The 13,558-nt window shown below is 44.8% G+C and overlaps 1 pseudogene; it reads right to left on the bottom strand.

Annotated features, from left to right (window-relative positions):
* Positions 1–3,664: 3,664 nt before the first annotated feature.
* LOC135561638 (uncharacterized protein K02A2.6-like) lies at positions 3,665–7,389 on the bottom strand (annotated as a pseudogene).
* Positions 7,390–13,558: the final 6,169 nt, after the last annotated feature.

Below are 13,558 nucleotides of genomic sequence, written 5' to 3' on the forward strand. Positions count from 1 at the left end.
ACCCCAACAATTAAATGAACCCCCAGATCGACCCGACACAGACTGATGAACCCCAGATCGACCCGACACAGACTGATGAACCCCCAGATCGACCCCTGACACAGACTGATACACCCCAACAATTAAATGAACCCCCAGATCGACCCCTGACACAGACTGATACACCCCAACAATTAAATGAACGCCCAGATCGACCCGACACAGACTGATACACCCCAACAATTAAATGAACCCCCAGATCGACCCCTGACACAGACTGATACACCCCAACAATTAAATGAACCCCAGATCGACCCCTGACACAGACTGATACACCCCAACAATTAAATGAACCCCCAGATCGACCCCTGACACAGACTGATACACCCCAACAATTAAATGAACCCCCAGATCGACCCCTGACACAGACTGATACACCCCCAGATCGACCCCTGACACAGACTGATACACCCCCAGATCGACCCCTGACACAGACTGATACACCCCCAGATCGACCCCTGACACAGACTGATACACCCCCAGATCGACCCCTGACACAGACTGATGAAACCCCAGATCGACCCCTGACACAGACTGATGAACCCCAGATCGACCCCTGACACAGACTGATGAACCCCCAGATCGACCCCTGACACAGACTGATGAACCCCCAGATCGACCCCTGACACAGACTGATGAACCCCCAGATCGACCCCTGACACAGACTGATACACCCCAACAATTAAATGAACCCCAGATCGACCCCTGACACAGACTGATACACCCCAACAATTAAATGAACCCCCAGATCGACCCCTGACACAGACTGATACACCCCAACAATTAAATGAACCCCAGATCGACCCCTGACACAGACTGATGAACCCCCAGATCGACCCCTGACACAGACTGATACACCCCAACAATTAAATGAACCCCCAGATCGACCCTGACACAGACTGATGAACCCCCAGATCGACCCCTGACACAGACTGATACACCCCAACAATTAAATGAACCCCGAGATCGACCCTGACACAGACTAATACACCCCAACAATTAAATGAACCCCAGATCGACCCCTGACACAGACTGATACACCCCAACAATTAAATGAACCCCAGATCGACCCCTGACAGACTGATACACCCCAACAATTAAATGAACCCGAGATCGACCCCTGACACAGACTGATACACCCCAACAATTAAATGAACCCCAGATCGACCCCTGACACAGACTGATACACCCCAACAATTAAATGAACCCCAGATCGACCCCTGACACAGACTGATGAACCCCAGATCGACCCCTGACACAGACTGATACACCCCAACAATTAAATTAACCCCAGATCGACCCCTGACACAGACTGATGAACCCCAGATCGGCCCTGACACAGACTGATACACCCCAACAATTAAATGAACCCCAGATCGACCCCTGACACAGACTGATACACCCCAACAATTAAATGAACCCCCAGATCGACCCGACACAGACTGATGAACACCCAGATCGACCCCTGACACAGACTGATGAACCCCCAGATCGACCCCTGACACAGACTGATACACCCCAACAATTAAATGAACCCCCAGATCGACCCGACACAGACTGATGAACCCCCAGATCGACCCGACACAGACTGATGAACCCCGAGATCGACCCCTGACACAGACTGATACACCCCAACAATTAAATGAACCCCAGATCGACCCCTGACACAGACTGATACACCCCAACAATTAAATGAACGCCCAGATCGACCCGACACAGACTGATACACCCCAACAATTAAATGAACCCCAGATCGACCCCTGACACAGACTGATACACCCCAACAATTAAATGAACCCCCAGATCGACCCCTGACACAGACTGATACACCCCAACAATTAAATGAACCCCCAGATCGACCCCTGACACAGACTGATACACCCCAACAATTAAATGAACCCCCAGATCGACCCCTGACACAGACTGATACACCCCAGATCGACCCCTGACACAGACTGATACACCCCCAGATCGACCCCTGACACAGACTGATACACCCCCAGATCGACCCCTGACAAAGACTGATACACCCCCAGATCGACCCCTGACACAGACTGATGAACCCCAGATCGACCCCTGACACAGACTGATGAACCCCAGATCGACCCCTGACACAGACTGATGAACCCCCAGATCGACCCCTGACACAGACTGATACACCCCAACAATTAAATGAACCCCAGATCGACCCCTGACACAGACTGATACACCCCAACAATTAAATGAACCCCCAGATCGACCCTGACACAGACTGATACACCCCCAGATCGACCCCCCCCTGACACAGACTGATGAACCCCAGATCGACCCCTGACACAGACTGATGAACCCCCAGATCGACCCCTGACACAGACTGATGAACCCCCAGATCGACCCCTGACACAGACTGATGAACCCCAGATCGACCCCTGACACAGACTGATGAACCCCCAGATCGACCCCCAGATGATGAACCCCTGACACAGACAGACTACAACCCCAGATCGACCCCTGACACAGACTGATACAACCCCAGATCGACCCCTGACACAGACTGATACACCCCCAGATCGACCCCACAGACTGATACACCCACAGACTGATACCCCCCAGAGACCCCAGATCCCCTGACACAGACTGATACACCCCCAGATCGACCCCTGACACAGACTGATGAACCCCAGATCGACCCCTGACACAGACTAATACACCCCAACAATTAAATGAACCTGTGAATCTGTGACCAGAATCAGTGAGATCTTTCCAAATGTGTATCCGTCATCATTTTCTCACATTACAACATGGCCTTCAGTGTTTTGCTTTGTGAACCGCTGCATAACTGGTGGCTCTCAGACAAGTTTTCTGGCACACTCCTTGAAGTAGGAGTGCTTGCTCTCAAACCTCGGTGTCCACACACGAATGAGTCTCCCAAATTGCAGGATGAGGTTCGGGATAGTCTAACAAGTAGTGATGCTTTGGTGCAAGGGCACTCTACCCCACAAGCAAAACTGTAGTATGCCACATTTCAATGTTTTTTTGCATGAGTAATGAATGCTTTAATATTTAGGAAACAGAAATTGCAGGATTTACACCTGTACATTCCCAATAAAGCTACTTCCAGCTACCAGCCAGCCTGCAATATGAAGATTACACTACCCCCAGCCACCAAATTGCAGCTATCAAGCTATAAGTACCTGTCACGACTTCTGCCGAAGTCGATGCCTCTCCTTGTTCGGGCGGTGCTCGGTGGTCGACGTCACCAGTCTTCTAGCCATCATTGATCTATGTTTCATTTTCCATTGGTTTTGTCTGGTCTTCTTACACACCTGGTTCCAATCCCATTCATTACCTGTTGTGTATTTAACCCTCTGTTTCCCCTCATGTCCTTGTCAGAGATTGTTTATTGTTATGTTCATGTTTTATGGATTGGTGTGCGACGGGTTCTTGTACCCACATTTATATTATTATGGACTTTGGTTTTGGAGTTTATGTTTTAAGTTATTAAAATACTCCAATTATACTAAGTTTAATTCTCCTGCGTTGGACTTCCCTGCCACCTACATAAACAACGTGACAGTACCGAGGTTGTAGTGTCTTAACACTTAGTACTTATTTATGTAATAAGAAAGACTCGGAATACAAGCAATTGAACTGGAGCTTCACATTTACTCAAACTAGTTAGTACCAGAATAACATAGAACAATACTGCGCATGACCAAGGGTGCTCCATCCTTAAAGGGGACATCAGTAATTAACAGAACATAACATTCCTTCTCTTATACAATCAGAGTTACTTTTACCAAACCACAACTGAAACATTTCCCAGAACTTCTTGTAGTTATTTTGCATCTTTTAATTTGAACTTGAACAGTTCGTTTTTGTTTGTTTGTTTATAAGTCTAGTCTGTCTGGTGGACGGTGCCTTCGTTCTGGGTAGCGCCTCGGATTGTCTGGAGGCTCCTGAACATCCTCAGTGTGTGCTTGTTCCCTTATAGCGTCTGCTATAGCAGCACCTTCATCAACACGTTCCCTTCTTTCAGCCTGGGGTCTCTCTACTGCCCCACCGTCCTCTACAGTTCCCTGTGTGTCACTCTCAGGAGCTCTCTGTGCCTGTTCTCTCTCGATTGTTGTGCTGTTTTCCGTGGAATGCATTTGGTTAATGTGACGCCGCCACATTATGTCTGGGCTCACTTGAACCTGGTAAGTTCTGGGTCCCGTTTGTGTGTGTACGGTCCCTCTTGTCCATTTCCCTCCTCTTCTGTAGTCTCGCACCATCACTTCCTGTCCTGTTTGGAGATGGCGCTCCCGGCCACCGGAGAGCATCTTGGCTTGTTTGTTCAGCACTTCATTACGCCTGTTTGGCTTCATGATGTCCAGCTGTGTGCGGAGAGGCCTCCCGAACATCAGTGCGGCTGGGCTTTCATTTGTCGTGGCATGTGGGGTGTTTCGGTAGGAGGCCAGGAACTTGGCCAGTTTTGTTTGCAAAGTCCCTTCGTCTCGTTTTGCTGCACGGAGTCCTTGCTTTAGGGTTTGCACAAAGCGTTCTGCCAGCCCATTGGTGGCAGGGTGGTACGGAGCTGAGGTTGAGTGTTTGATTCCATTTACTGACATGAATCTTGTAAACTCGTCACTTACAAAAGCTTGCGCGTTGTCACTTACCAGCTGCAGTGGCAAACCGAAGCGTGCAAACGTTGTTCTGAGACACTCTATCGTCTGAGCTGAGGTGGAGGAGTCAGTGCAAAACACCTCTGGCCATTTGGAATGGGCATCAACTATAACCAGAAACATGTGCTTTTCAAAGGGACCAGCGTAGTCCACATGAATTCTCTGCCATGGCTCTGCGGGCCATTCCATGGGTGGACTGGGACAGGAGCAGGCATGTGAAGGGTTTCCAAACATCCACGACAGTTCTTTGCCATATTTTCTATCTGTTGGTCCAGACCTGGCCACCAGAAGTGGCTCCTCGCGAGCAGCTTCATTTTGACAATTCCAACATGACCTTCATGTAGTTGCTGCAAGACTAGATGTTGGCATTTCTGGGGTATCATGACTCTCATTCCCCACATCAAACATCCTTGGTACGTTGTAATTTCGTTTCTCCGCTGGAAATACGGAGTCAGCTCCTTTCTGCCAGTAGCTGGCCATCCTGACATGGTGTAGGTGTACACTTTTGACAAGGTCACATCTTTCCTTGTCTCCTGTTTGATAACTGTGCTTGTGACTGGTAGTGCCTCAAGCTGAGCGGTATGGAACATGTCCACTGCATCCACCCTCCTTTGTCTTTCTCTTGTACACGGCAGTCTGGATAATCCATCTGCATTTGTGTGGAGGGATGACGGCTTAAACTCAATGTCATACATATGACTGGCAAGGAACAGGGCATATCGCTGTAACCTGGCTGCTGTCATTGCCGGAATGCATTTCTTTGGACTGAAAATGGAAAGCAACGGCTGGTGATCTGTAACCAGTGTGAAACGCTTGCCATATAGGTATGCGTGGAATTTCTTGACGCCCCACACTAGTGCCAGTGCTTCTTTGTCGATTTGTGAGTAGTTTTTCTCTGCATCATTCAATGTTCGTGACGCGAATGCAACTGGCCTCTCTGACCCATCTTTCAGTGTGTGTGAAAGGACTGCCCCTAATCCATAAGGGGACGCATCACAAGCCAACTTCACTGGCATTTCAGGGTCGTAATGCATCAGGACCTGTTCAGATGTTATGAGCCGTTTTGCCTCCAGAAATGCATTTTCACACTGCTCTGTCCACCGCCATGTCCTATTCTTTTCCAGGAGCTGATTTAGAGGCTGGAGTACTGCTGAAAGGTTTGGGAGGAATCTTCTGTAGTAATTGATCAGTCCCGTGAAAGATCTCACTTCTGTGATATTTTGTGGTCGTGGTGCCTGTACCACTGCCTCGATTTTGTCCTGTGTTTTGTGCAATCCATTGCAGTCAATCTCATATCCACAGAAGACAATCTTGTCTTTGAAGAACTCACACTTCTTTAAGTTTGCCTGTAGACCATACTCTTTCAGTCTTTTCAGGACCTCTTCCAGGTTAGCCAGGTGCTCTTTGTCGGTGCGTCCTGTTATGATCATGTCATCCAGGATACACTGGGTTCCTGGAATTCCTTGCAAAATCTGGTCAATAGTTCGTTGCCAAATGGCTGGGGCTGATGCAATGCCAAAAACCAGGCGGTTATACCTGTATAGACCTTTGTGTGTGTTTATTGTCAGGTACTGTTTGGAACTCTCTTCAACCGGTAGCTGCAGGTAAGCCTGTTTCAGATCGATTTTACTGAAGTGTTTCCCACCAGCTAGTGCAGCAAAGATGTCATCCAGACGTGGTAGGGGTATTGGTCCACATGCAACATTGGATTCACAGTTACCTTGAAGTCCCCACACATTCTAACAGATCCGTCTTTCTTCACAATAGGAACTATGGGTGTGGCCCATTCGCTTCTGTCCACTTTCGTCAGGATCCCTGTATCCTGCAAGCGATCGATTTCCGCTTCCACCTTTGGTCTCAGGGAGTATGGAACAGATCTGGCTTTGCAGAATTTTGGGGTTGCATCATCTCTTAGTACAAGTTTTGCTGTGAAGCCTTTTACTGTTCCCATCTGATCACTGAAAACTGTGTTGTATTTCTTCCAAGTGTTCCAGTGTTTGGTCTGTGCCTTTCTCTTTGGACTGGAACGTGTGGAGCATTTTCAAGTCACACCAATTCAGCTTTATTTTTGAAAGCCATTCCCTGCCAAATAATGGGGGCCAGTTCCAGGCACAACATACAGCTGTAACTGCTGTGTTTGCCCTCCATAATGCACTCTGACTTGCAACGCCCCCATTGGACTCAATCTCTCTCCTGAGTATGTCTTCAGCAACACATTTGTGTTCTTCAGCTTGATAGCCTTAAAATGCTCATTGTAGACAGTAGTGGAAATTATAGACACTGCAGATCCTGTGTCCAGCTCCATTTTGAGGGGTTTGCCTTCGATATCTGGTGTCACCCATATTATGCTACTGCTGGGAGAAGTCATTGTGTTTAACTCCATTGTACCAATTAATCGTTCATCTGAATCACTGCCACTGTTCTCTGCTAGTGCATTCACAGACCCTTTAATTTTCTCAGTTTTCCTGTTGTGACTGAATTTTGCTTTGCATGCTCTTTGAATGTGCCCCCTTCTACTGCATTTGTGACAAATTTCGTCTTTGAAACGGCAATCCTCTGCTCTGTGACCATCTCTGTCACACCTGTTGCATTTTTCGGCCACACGGGGGCGCTGTCGACTGCGTGAAAACTTGTGCAGGGAAATTTGTGACAGGTCAGTACTTCTTTTACTTTGCAACTCAAATGCATCTTTAGTCGCGATTTCCATAGCCACAGCAATTTCAACAGCCTTTGCAAACGTGAGCTCTGATTCTGTGAGCAAACGTTTTTGAATGTGTTCATGTTTCAGTCCACAAACAAATCTATCCCTTAATGTGTCATTTAGGTTCTCTCCCAACTGGCAATGTTCCGACAGTTTCTTCAACACTGCTACATATGTACTAACCCCTCCCCCTCATTCTGATCTCTCTTGTGGAAACGAAAACGTTCCGCGATGAGGAGTGGTTTAGGTGATAGGTGATTTTGCAATATCTCCACAATCTCTGTGAATGTTTTATTTGAGGGCTTCAGAGGGGCAGTCAGATCTCTTAGCAAACTGTATGGTTTTGGGCCAATTAAACTCAACAACGCTGGTACTCTTTTGTTATCAGCAATGTCGTTTGCAATGAAGTACTGTTCCAGTCGTTCAATGTAAGTTGCCCAGTTTTCTTGCGTGTCATCAAACACATCTATTTTCCCGATGCTAGCCATTCTCTTTACCTCCGGCTCCACAGGTCTTTGATCTGCCGCCTCGTTCTCGTCAGCTCTCCCCTCGTTTTCACTGCTTGCTAGCTGTTGTGCTACAGGGTCAAAATCTTCCTCTCTTCCTACGAACTCCATCTGTATTCGTGATGCACACTGCAGGTAATCATCCTCGTCGCCATTGTAGTGTCTTAACACTTAGTACTTATTTATGTAATAAGAAAGACTCGGAATACAAGCAATTGAACTGGAGCTTCACATTTACTCAAACTAGTTAGTACCAGAATAACATAGAACAATACTGCGCATGACCAAGGGTGCTCCATCCTTAAAGGGGACATCAGTAATTAACAGAACATAACAGAGGTAAAGCCAGTTTCAAGTTGGATATTCAACGGATATTCGAGCTTTCAAACCTCAAGAGCTTTCAAACCACTTGAGCCACAGACTCCAAATAAGTGTGATAATGTTGGAAAAATTGCGCACAACATTGCACAGGTCTTATTTTCACAATATGGACATTAATTCGCTTTCCAAAACGAATAAACATGTGGAAATATGAGCAGCATTTTGTATTCCTAGTTGAATTAGTTAGGGAGCATAAACAAAGCACAAACTTTTTTTACATTTGAATTTCAGTAGCTCCTTGGTCATGTGACCTACTTGACTCAAACAAGGTTCAGAATGTCCACTGACTACCCTTCTACATTGCACACCCTTTAGTTTGTCCATTTTCATCTCACAAGATTTTACATGATTTTTCCAAATTTCAATAGCTCCTTGGTCATGTGACCTACTGACTTCAAACAAGGTTCAGAATGTCCACTCAGTGGGCCTACACATTGCACACCCTTTAGGTTTGTCCATTTTCATCTCACAAGATTTTGCATGAATTTTTCAAACTTTCAAATTTCCACTGACTATGGCTTCATATCGCACACTCTGATGTTTGTCTACTTTCATCTCGTGCTATTAGACTTAAATCTGTAAGCTTTGCAGGCCTTCATTTAAAAACAATTGAAGTTAACAAATGTTCCAGCCTCGCAATAACTACTTTCACATGGACACTGAAAAGATCCGCAAATGGCTGTATGTGGGATGGATCAAGGACAGGAGAGGCGTTCGAACAGAGGTGCTTAAAGGAAGGCACACAGGTAGGCCTCATGAAAAACACTGTTTCATATGCTCTTTTTAATCACAGTAATAGGCAGTGATTTGTCAGTCAGAGTGAGCTTAATAACATGAAATAATCATTTTTATAGCATCACTTTCATATACTGTACATGAACACAAATCCTACTGTGAGTATTAGCACGCAGTTTACATAACCTGATAATGACTTGATATTTGAGTGCATTCACAACAAGCCACCTGCAGACAACTTACAAAATGCTATAGTGCATTTGAGGGTTCCTTTTTCTGACGAAAACAGTTATTTGATGCATGGCCCACCATTTCTAACTGGAAAAATACATTCCTGTATATTTCCCTCACTAACTTTAAACATCAGTTTTCTGAGCAGCTAACCGATCGCTGCAGCTGTACATAGCCCATCTGTAAATAGTCCACCCAATCTACCTACCTCATCCCCATATTGTTTTTATTTACTTTTCTGCTCTTTTGCACACCAGTATTTTTACTTGCATATCCCCATCTGCTCATCTATCACTCCAGTGTTAATTTGCTGAATTCTAATTACTTTGCTACTATGGCCTATTTATTTCCTTACCTCGTCATGTCATTTGCACACACTGTATAGAGACTTTTTTTCCTATTGTGTTATTGACTGTACGGTTATTTATTCCATGTGTAACTCTGTGTCGCATTCCTTTGCTTTATCTTGGCTAGGTCGCAGTTATAAATAAGAACTTGTTCTCAACTAGCTTATCTGGTTAAATAAAGGTAAAATAAAACAACTTGAACCACATGGGTTCTTCTCTGTAAAGAGAGAGAATCCAAAAGGCATAGACACACCCCTTGACTTTCAATTGGCACCCTTGACCTGTATGTATTCTCTCCTGATTGGCTCTGTGGTGCTTAGTCAATGGGAACTGCGTTGCCGGCCCCATCATAAAGTTTTTACACAGTCTGGCAGTCTGACTAAAGTGCCAGAGGTATGAGGAGAGACATTCTCCTTTGTATTTATGGGAACAAATATTTGCTAACAATTTGGATCCTATTCTTGGACAGTTAGAAGACAATGCATCAATGCAAAAAAAATACTATTTACTGTCCACGAGTAACCTCAACCTTGTGGGTCTATGGGTGTTTGGGCCAATAAAGTGCCAACTCAATTCTACCACTGACTAGTCTCTCATGCCCCTATGAATGGGGACACAGGGCAATAGAGTTTAATCTAAACCAGCCTTTTTTTACTGGAGTACACTAACCCCTAATGGGGCTCTTTTCTATACACACAGTAGCAGTTTACCAGACAAGAAGATCAAAAAGTAGATTGTTGTAAGGGTGTATTACATCCTGTGATAGCCCCATTGTCATATCCATTCTGGATTCTGAGTGGTAAAATCATATCTGAAAAATGCCTCTGTTTGCGTATACTGTATGTGGGAATGTCTGTCCTACATGTAGTGTTGGTACATGAAATATTCCTCCACTGCATATATCATAAATTGCTATTGCAAATAGAAGTATTATGTTCAACAACTGACATTTTCAGATATTATTTTGACAAACACACTTTAACACATTTTGGTGCTTACAATTCATTCTCTATTGTCATAGATTTGATGGGCGCTGTCATCTGTGATCTTTGTGATATGACTTTCTTTAAGCACGTACTGATTAAATTATCACTTCATATTTTTTTCTTAACAATCGCTCTACATGTATTCACGCTGTGATAGGGTTGGATCCTATCTGCTACTTTTATTATTCTCCTGTAAATGGTTCAGTGTCTATAATTTAGGTTGTGTGTAGAATGGAGCATAAAGGAAATTACCTCTACTAGATTATAGTGATAAGGAAAACAGCATTCAATTTTGGCCTGTGTATTCATTTGCCTATAACTAATCAGAATTCCATGTTCACATAAAAAATAGAATACTTCAAAACGAGAAGATCCTGCCATGGAAAAGACGACTAGGTGGACATAAAGTGGAAAGGAGGGGAAATAACTCCCACCATGCATCAGGACACCTTCAGCTGCTGGGTCTTTGTAATCCAGGTTTGATAGTTATATTTCAATAATGAATGGTTAGCTGTTATGTGACAATTAGGTCAAAAACTCTGTTTTATTTTTTGGTGTAGATGGCCAAGGAAGTTGCACAGAACTTCCCCAACATCTCCTCCCAAATTGATTTTGAACCTTCACAAAAACACATGGAGCAACTACGAAAATAAATGGCTGAGGATATCCTAAAAATGTCTGGTATGTACAAAGCCAACAACTGCTTCATGTGTGCCACTGTTTATAATGTTTATAATTTTTTGACAACAGTGACAGCATGTAAGACAATTTATTATATAACACAATGGATGGCTAATTCGTTATACTGCATTGATATTTGATATTATTTATAAGGTGTTACGCTTTGTTTTGTTTTAGATTGAATGTTTTGCATGCCAACGGTGGTTCCATGTGCTGTGACTAGGAATGAAGACAAAAGAGTTCAACAGAGTAAAGAACACAAACTGGAAGTGCAAACCCACTGCAGCCCACCTCACTAGCTCACTCTCCATCCCTGTTCAGTATATGTATTGACCAGCAAACCCACTGCAGCCCACCTCGCTAGCTCACTCTCCATCCCTGTTCAGTATATGTATTGACCAGCAAACCCACTGCAGCCCACCTCGCTAGCTCACTCTCCATCCCTGTTCAGTATATGTATTGACCAGCAAACCCACTGCAGCCCACCTCACTAGCTCACTCTCCATCCCTGTTCAGTATATGTATTGACCCTCAAACCCACTGCAGCCCACCTCACTAGCTCACTCTCCATCCCTGTTCAGTATATGTATTGACCAGCAAACCCACTGCAGCCCACCTCGCTAGCTCACTCTCCATCCCTGTTCAGTATATGTATTGACCCTCAAACCCACTGCAGCCCACCTCACTAGCTCACTCTCCATCCCTGTTCAGTATATGTATTGACCCTCAAACCCACTGCAGCCCACCTCACTAGCTCACTCTCCATCCCTGTTCAGTATATGTATTGACCCTCAAACCCACTGCAGCCCACCTCACTAGCTCACTCTCCATCCCTGTTCAGTATATGTATTGACCCTCAAACCCACTGCAGCCCACCTCACTAGCTCACTCTCCATCCCTGTTCAGTATATGTATTGACCATCAAACCCACTGCAGCCCACCTCACTAGCTCACTCTCCATCCCTGTTCAGTATATGTATTGACCATCAAACCCACTGCAGCCCACCTCACTAGCTCACCCTCCATCCCTGTTCAGTATATGTATTGACCAGCAAACCCACTGCAGCCCACCTCACTAGCTCACTCTCCATCCCTGTTCAGTATATGTATTGACCCTCAAACCCACTGCAGCCCACCTCGCTAGCTCACTCTCCATCCCTGTTCAGTATATGTATTGACCCTCAAACCCACTGCAGCCCACCTCACTAGCTCACTCTCCATCCCTGTTCAGTATATGTATTGACCCTCAAACCCACTGCAGCCCACCTCACTAGCTCACTCTCCATCCCTGTTCAGTATATGTATTGACCAGCAAACCCACTGCAGCCCACCTTACTAGCTCACTCTCCATCCCTGTTCAGTATATGTATTGACCAGCAAACCCACTGCAGCCCACCTCACTAGCTCACTCTCCATCCCTGTTCAGTATATGTATTGACCATCAAACCCACTGCAGCCCACCTCACTAGCTCACTCTCCATCCCTGTTCAGTATATGTATTGACCAGCATACCCACTGCAGCCCACCTCACTAGCTCACTCTCCATCCCTGTTCAGTATATGTATTGACCAGCAAACCCACTGCAGCCCACCTCACTAGCTCACTCTCCATCCCTGCTTTGGACAATTAATAACATGACTCTAGTACATTGCCCTTTTCCTTTATGGTTGATATTAACAATGAAAGGAGATATTATCTGTCTATCTCCTATTGTGTACCACTGTTAAATACTGTGGGAAAAAAAGAAAACAGGGAAAATAAGTACTTAGAACTACCAATTATTATAGATAAATATTAAAGAAAAGGGTAAACACAACACTGGACTGAACCCCCTAATTGTCAAACTAATATTAATGTACAACAATATAGAATATAAATGACTAGAGGTTTTGCAATATGGGTGTATATCCACTGCATGCTTCTTACTGTATGTGTGTAATTGACATGACCAAGGGAGCTATTGAAATGTAAAACTATGAAAAATGTACGTTACACCGCGTGATTTTACAGTACACACACAAGTGTGCAATATAGAAGGGTAGTCAGTTTACATGTTGCACCTTGTTTGAAGTCAGTAGGTCACATGACCAAGGAGCTATTGAAATTTTAAATTTGGAAAAATTCATGTAAAATCTTGTGAGATGAAAATGGACAAACTAAAGGGTGTGCAATATAGAAGGATAGTCATTGTACATGTTGCACCTTGTTTGAAGTCAGTAGGTCACATGACCAAGGAGCTATTGAAATTTTAAATTTGGAAAAATTCATGTAAAATCTTGTGAGATGAAAATGGACAAACTAAAGGGTG

The sequence above is a fragment of the Oncorhynchus nerka genome, linkage group LG18 (genome assembly GCF_034236695.1).
Source record: "Oncorhynchus nerka isolate Pitt River linkage group LG18, Oner_Uvic_2.0, whole genome shotgun sequence".
Taxonomy (NCBI): domain Eukaryota; kingdom Metazoa; phylum Chordata; class Actinopteri; order Salmoniformes; family Salmonidae; genus Oncorhynchus; species Oncorhynchus nerka.